The 7908-nt window shown below is 42.9% G+C and overlaps 1 protein-coding gene across 1 annotated transcript in view; it reads left to right on the top strand.

Annotated features, from left to right (window-relative positions):
• The window catches only part of cacna1ab (calcium channel, voltage-dependent, P/Q type, alpha 1A subunit, b), a gene marked incomplete at both ends in the record, with an annotated part of 292563 nt that overhangs the window by 897 nt on the left and 283758 nt on the right, over positions 1-7908 (top strand).

Here is a 7908-nt window from a genome sequence, read left to right as displayed (position 1 = left end):
TATTTCTGGTAAGCAGCAAGCTATATATTTATATATATATGCTTAAATTATTTCGATTTATATTAGGATACATTTGCGTTACTGTAAAGAGCCTTCACTTCCGCTTTATCGCTTGCTGATGGTGTCCTACTCGAAACTAAGGTCTACGTTTCAGGGAGACGACCTCCATTGATTGCAGATGTGCTGTATTATCGTGTTGTATTATCATTATTCTACTGTACAAATGTATCAAAATAACGTTTTATTCATTCAGCTTTAAAGGAGTAGTTCACCCCAAAAAATTACTTATTGTGTATAAGTTACACACACCATGAAGCCTTGAATTCATGGTTTTTGTTTAGTCAATAATTTGTTGACGGGTCCAGAGACTCAAAGAGTCTCCTACTGAGTCTATTGACCGATCAAATGATTGACGTCGGAATGTGACAACTAAAACATTCTATGCATGAATTCAAGGCTTCAAGTCGGGGTGTTGATAGAAAATAGGTCCCTGTTTCCGTCTCTGTGTTTGTTATGACCGGGTATATAGAGTCAACTATGAGCCGTCATCTTAGATATTTATCAGAAGGAGCCTGAGTCTGATTTGCTTGGAATCACAGCCCCCTCATGCAGAAACAGTCGTCAATATACAGTATATATCCTCCTAGCCCTCTGTGGGAGATGGGAGGAGGGAAGGACCGGGGCTTCAGTGGTGGGAAAGGTACTCAAATTGTGTACTTACAGTAGGTGAAAGTATCAATACTGCAATGTGTAAAAGTCCGGCGATCAAAAGCATTGGCATCAAAATATACTTAATGCACCAAAAGTGAAAGCACCCGTCTGGAAGAATGTGTCAACGTTGTAAGTACAGTATTTGAGTACATGTACTTTGTTACTTTCCACCACTGCCAGGGTTACAGGAGGAGATACCAAAAGGGCAGGGCCGAGGCACATACCGAGGTGTTTCATCTCCCGAACATTACTCATCCATTCTCTTTCATCGATTATTTCATTAACGGGTACATTTCCTTACAGAACTTTAAAGGACTAACAGCCGCAGAGTCATTCATCAGGCGCTCCGAGGTGCTTTGTTTCAGTCAAATGTTCATCCGAAAGCGAGCCGAGGCATAATTGTGGTGTGCCGCAAAAGAAATACCAGTATAAAAAGGCCAGGTTTTGAACACATACAAAGATTATACCGTATAGACATCATCAGTCACTTATATATGGTGTCAAAAATTTGCTCTTTTGCAGCGCAGCGCAGCGTGCGTCAGCACTGTCTGCTGAACGAACCAACGTGGGAAATGTATAACGATAGCGATTAGGCATGTAACGATTCACTCGACTCACGATACGATTCGTATCATGAGGTTCACGATACGATTTTTCACGATATTAAAAAATATATATATTTTAAAGAAAAGATACAGTTTTTATTTTATTTTATATAATTTATCTTCCCCCCTGAGATTTTTTATTTCACTACATTGCAAAAGAAGTAGCATTACTTTTGACAGTGCAGAAACATAATTGCCTTCCTTGATGAGCATCAACGGCCATCATCACCTGGGCACAGTCACAGACACACGCAGCTCCCCGCTACAGAGCTCTACTACTGAAAGGGACTATCATTTCTCTCCAAAAGCACTTGAATATGATGGAATATGGAGATATGACTAAAGCTCACATTTCACATCACACACTAGCCCCCCTTAAAAAAAAAATAATAATAATAAAATAATAATAATATCGATATATATCGATATACGATATATCGTTAAATGCCTAATAGCGATAAATGAGGCACTAATCTTTTTTAAAGGCAGGCTCTAATATGTTTCACAGTTCTAGGGATACTGAAGCTAACTCACAAACCACTCATCACCTTCAACGGGAAAAAGTCAAAATGTATTCCCACACGGTCCCTGTAAAAATGCACTCGCAACATTCTGTACAGTAATGCAAAATATTATAGGCCATGATGCAGTACGTCTAAAAGGGCCTTTTAACGTGCATGAAAGCACATTGAGCTCTCGACAGTGGGCTGTTGTATTTGTGGTTTGTTTTAAAAACAGCATACGGCAGTGGCATTAATCTCACTTTGGAACAAATATCTCCTGTCCAATCCCACTGCATTCGCGTGGTTTAGTTTAGTTGATGGACCAAAAGACTGCAATGCTGGCCTAGGTGCGGGGTGATAAAGTTTTAAATGTTTTTGATGAAAACAAGGCTTTGGCCAAATCTAAAGTGGTTTGATCTCCAGTTAGTAGTATATATTGGTGGTGATAGTATACAGCAGAGGTGTCCAAAGTGCGGCCCGCGGGGCAAAATGCGGCCCGGGGTAAGAATTTTATTGTGGCCCGCCGCGGCTTCATACCTGAATTGTATTATGAACCCGCAACAGTATGGGAAATTTTTTTACATTGTTTTTTATTCATTTCCCAGAGTATAATTTGTCAGGATTCCTTTGTTCCTTGTCTCCTTCTAAGCAAATCAACTGCTTTTATAAGGAACATTATCTCCCTCTCTCCCTGCCAATCTCTACGTATGTCTCTCTCTCCCTCCTCTGCTTCTCTTCCTCATATCTTCAGAGCTTAATGGTCTTATCTGTTACCTAGCTGCTCACAGGACTTGATGGCTGTTTACCTGCTAAAATGGGCTTCTGGCCATTTCGTCCATTATATTACATTTTACTATTATTTTACTCAGGCTGGCTTGGCCAGTGTCAGTTTTTTCGTCCTTCAGCCCTCCATACGAGTCTCTGAAATGGACTGAAAAATCCTCGGCTTAGTAAAAGATGTGAATTTATCTCTAACGAGCAGATCTATGTATAGGCTCACGACGAATCGCGTCCACGACCGCGACACATTGTGAGCTTATATATTGGTTATTTTCGGCGCTCAACACTGTCGTACAAAGTGGAAAATTGGCAGAGCTCTGCAAGAGTTCACAAAGATGCGATCCAAACCAGATAGATATATAGGCTATACATTTGTTTTTTATTTCAATTCATTTTGTAATATTATGAGACCGACACAGGACGCCTCTCTCTCTCTCTCTCTCTCTCTCTCTCTCTGCGCACACACACACACACACACAGAATACACAGGGCGAAATGTAGAGCAGACAGGACGCTAAATCTTGATTTTCATTCAACAATTCTGTCTCTCTGCGTCTCTCCGTATGTGCGCACGCACGCACGCGAGCACGCACGTACGCACGCACGCAGTGCCGTTGCAACCACCTTCATACCGTATGATGTCGAGTCAGCGAGAGTGTCAAATATCAAACCTGCTAGATATTCAGAAATGCTCGGGAGGACATCGGCGAGCACTTTTATCGGCGATGGATCTTCTCACAGAGCCTTTCACAACACAGCGAGCAAAACCTCTACGATCAAAGCCTGATCGTGCTGCGTCCGATTATAGGGGTTTTTGTCGGCGAGCGCCGAAAAAGCTCTCCGACAGCATAATCGGAGCAACTATCGTGCAGTGTAAAGTAAAGTAAGTATCTCCATGAGATGCTTCACGAGCGCACCCAACACTAAGCATAAATCAGGCTATATTACTGTATATAGCCACTGTCCGAATCATCAGTGCAGTTTACTTGAGTAAAATAACTGTGACCAGATTTGACTGAGGGGCTGCCATGGCGCAAACTCCTTTTATTTTTATTTTTATGAGTTAATAGCACAGGCAGACTCTTCACATACTAGAGCACGTCTGAAATAAGTGTCAAGAGCTGAAATCCACAAGTAAATATGAAATAAATGCCCAAACATGTAGCTAGGTGTAATGTTAGAGACTACATAAGTGAACCTTTCAAGCCTGTTTTCTCAACTTGCTCTTTCTCTGACATTACTCTATAAGCTATCAAACTGAACAACCAATATGTCAATTTTAAGCTATGATTCCCTGCTTTCACATGACATGAAAAAAAAAACGAAAATTCAAAAGAATCCAATGGCAGTCCCTCAGTCAAATGTAGTCACATTAATGTAGTACTTTTTCCACCACTGGTCACATGTAAACCATAAATGATAGTGATTTGTAGTGAATCTGGAGGTGCAGTCATGGGTCAGCAGCGTGAACAGCAGGGGGGTTAGAACACACAGCCCTGAGGTGTGCCTGCACACTGTGTGTGTTCAGCGTGAGTCTTGCTATAGTGCTGTTGTTGCTGTAGCGCCCACTGGGATCTGCCAGTTTATACGGAGGGAGGTGTTGAGCGCCAGCAGGGTCAAGCTTTCCTATTAGCTGCTGAGGGATGATGCTATTAAAAGGCTGAACCGAAGAAGCCTATGAAACACATTCTTGTTTATGTGTTTTGTCTGGCGTAGGCGCGTCAGGGCCAGATGGAGGGCATGCGAGACTGTAACCTCTGTGGGCCTCTTCGAGCGATACAAAAAAAAAAGAACGGGCCGCATTGTGTCCAGTGATGTGGGGAGACGCGACTTGATATATATTTAAGGGCTTTTAAGGACCATGGAGGTCAGTGCCACAGGACTGACCTCATTGGCGTCAGACAAACAATGTAGCTTTTTTTTTGTGGGTGGGTGGGTGGTTTTGAAGTTGAACCACTGCTTGGCTCAGGGAGGTTTTGGAATATGCGTTTCAGGGACTCCCAGTCAGGTGTCTGTGCAGTAGCATTGATTTTGACGGAACATTTTTATTTAGTTTTAGTTATACCGGTAGTCTTTTGAATTAAATGTACTATAGTTTTAGTCTACTAAATATCACAAGATGTTAGTCGACTAAATCTACAGTTGATTTAGTTAGACTAAATTTTTTTTTGGCGTGCCTTGATGGCGTTGTAATGACTGATTTGACACTTGGTTGCGCTCTGAAAATAGCCGGTTTTACAAGCTCACAACGCGACAAGTTGTGTGTAGATCGGCTACAACTTTGAGACAAAGGGGCATGCGGGCAACGAGTGTGTATGTCAGACCAGTTGAAACATGTCCAGTGTCCACTATAGCCTTGAAACGGCTTCTCTTTTTTGTCTCCACCAGGCCGAAGGCATGTGGGGAGAGTATGTTTTGCACTCCGTCCGTCCGTGTGTCCGTCCGTCCGTGTGTCCGTCCGTGTGTCCGTCCGTCCGTCCGTCCGTGAGCAGCTAATCTCGGCCACCGTTAACCCGGTCGATGCCAAATTTTGTACACACACTCCCTGGATGCCAACGATGAACCTCTGCCCCAAACTTTCCAGAACGGCCTGTTATAGTGCCACCAGGAGGCCACTTTGTGCAAAACAAGTTTTTGCACAGTACACCTACAGATTTTGTCCAAACATCACGCAAATTGGTACACAGTCTCTCTACAGCCATTCACCGAAACCGGTCTTTCAGATTTCTCACACTCCATCCTGATTGGTTAAGATTGGCTTCCAAAATTCACAGGAGTGCTCAGTTTCAAACAAAATGCTGCTAATCATGAACACATCGCGTGATTTCCGTGAAATTGTGCACCCACATTCCCACTAGGCCGACGACGAAATGCCACATGAACAATTTCAACTCAGCCTCAAGGTGGCGCTATAACTGGCCCAAAAGTGTTTTTACCTCTAACTGCACGGATCTGTGGATAACTTTGTATGCCAACTCCCTAGAGGCCAAGGAAAAACCTTTGCCTGGAATTTTTCACATCTGCTCTTTATAGCGCCACCAGGAGGCCGACATATGTAAAACACATTTTCTATTATTACTCCTTCACATTTTATCCAAATTTCACGCAAATCGGTACACATGACTCCATAGTCAATCAACACGGAGCGGCACCATTTCCCATCTTCCATCCTGATTGGCTAAGATTGGCTTCCAAAGCTCACACGATTCGTCCATTTCCAAAAAAGGCCACAAATCACAAACACAGTGTGCAATTTCCGTTAAATTATACACGCACATTTTCACTAGGCCGAGGACGACATGCCACAATTTTTTCCTCAAAATCAGCCTCACGGTGGCGCTATAACAGGCCAATTCCTGTTTTTAGCTATAACTGCATCGATCTGTATACAACTTATGTATGCACACATGGAAAAACATTGTACCTGCATCCCTCCAACACGAACCTCCGGCCCAAATCTTCCTCAACAGCCTGTTATAGCGCCACCATGAGGCCACAACCTGACCTGCCCTGGTGGAGACCTGTGCCGATTGGCACTTTATCTAGTTTTTTATACCTCCTACCGCGCACTTACAGGGGTTGACTCCTGCCCAGCACCATTGTGGAGTCCAAGGGTTCGAATCCACCGCGGTGAATTCGGCTCAGTCGGGCGTCTACTGTATATATATACGATGCCGCACCCATATTACCATATAAACACGACCAAGGAGCAAACATGGGGAAGAGGTCCCTGAAAGTTGAGTTAGTAACATACATTGTAGTGAGATGCTTTGACTATAGTGCAGAGAACAAACAATGGGCTATATGCACAGTACACAGAATAACTACCTATTTTTTGGGCCGCTTCTCTACTTCCTTCAAAGGTGTTACTTACCAATGATACTAATTAAGGCTCTGTTCCATTTAGTTTACTGTGGTTCTCAAAGTTTTACATTTCAAGGACCCACTGGGTGTAGCAGAGTGTTTCCAGTGATCCAACAACATGCACAATAGCAGCACCCCTGATTCTGTTTGTCCAGGATGGAACAGAGCCTTCATTAGAATCATTGGTAACACCTGGCCCAAGTCCTTTCCAAAATGGCGTGTATGCATAGAGCCTCATTGGAGAGCACTGGTATAAGCGGCTTAGCTTTTATAGCCTATAGCTCCAACATCACCCCGCTACCCAGTTTCCTGTTTTGTTTGCAATATATGTACGTTCCGGGTCAATTCTGTCCACTGGCGCGCTTATAGCAAACCATAACCTCATGTCACCAGGCGTTCCACCATGGAGGAAAGCCATGGTCTTTGTTTTTAAATCACTGTTTGTGGATTCCTCCTTTTTCTGGCGTCGCTTTGTTTTGGTCCCCGCCTGTTTTGTTTTTTGTCTCGCCAGTCGCTATACGAGTCGGAATACAATATGGAACAAACTATTCCAAGACCTATGAAACGTGTCAGATGCATATGCTGAATCAATACTTTTATTGGGTATAATAGGCCCTACAATCACGATGTCCTTAATTAATCACAGGGAATTTTGGATTCTTCTGATTCCGGTTTGTGCTGGACGACAAATCAATGACTACAACATGACGTAAGTTATACCATCCGCTCCCGACCGGGAGTGGATGGACAAAGTATATGGTTAAGAACATCATGAATCAATTCCTCAGGCAAGATTCTACATACCGGTATTTTGATCATCATCATCATCATCATCACCTTAATTTATCCTCGGAAATACAGTTGAGGGCAAGCCCTCATTTTCAATGTAGCCGAGGTTACAATACACAAAATACAGTCAATCAAACAATACATCCAACACAACATTATAAATCAGGATAAATTACAAAGGAACTTTATGCAGAACAACCAGTCAGTAAAATCTCTCTCTCTCTCTCACACTCTCTCACACTCTCTCTCACACACACACACACACACACACACACACACACACGCACACGCACACGCACACGCACACATACACATACACACACACACACACACACACACACCCCTTTTGGTGTTTTAACTAAGCATTATGTTATACTTTAGCTATTGAAAAATAGCAGATCTACAAGCTCATAGCGTGCCACCGAGTGGCGTGCTACGAGCTTGTAGGTCTGCCATTTTTGAAAAATCGTGAAAATGTGGCACAAATCTTTGAATATAATATTCTTTCAGAAGACTTTTTATTTATTTCGACGTCAGGCCATGGTGTTGTTTCTGAAATGCATCCATGTAGGGCAGGCCATCACGTCGAGAGTCCTCCAAGGAGCTTCTGTAAAAACATAACTCGGGACATTCCAATATTTTTCTCTCTGAACTAA

Source organism: Protomyctophum parallelum, assembly GCF_964188405.1.
Source record: "Protomyctophum parallelum genome assembly, chromosome: 5".
Classification (NCBI taxonomy): Eukaryota; Metazoa; Chordata; class Actinopteri; order Myctophiformes; family Myctophidae; genus Protomyctophum; species Protomyctophum parallelum.
This window is presented reverse-complemented; position numbering and strand designations above follow the sequence as displayed.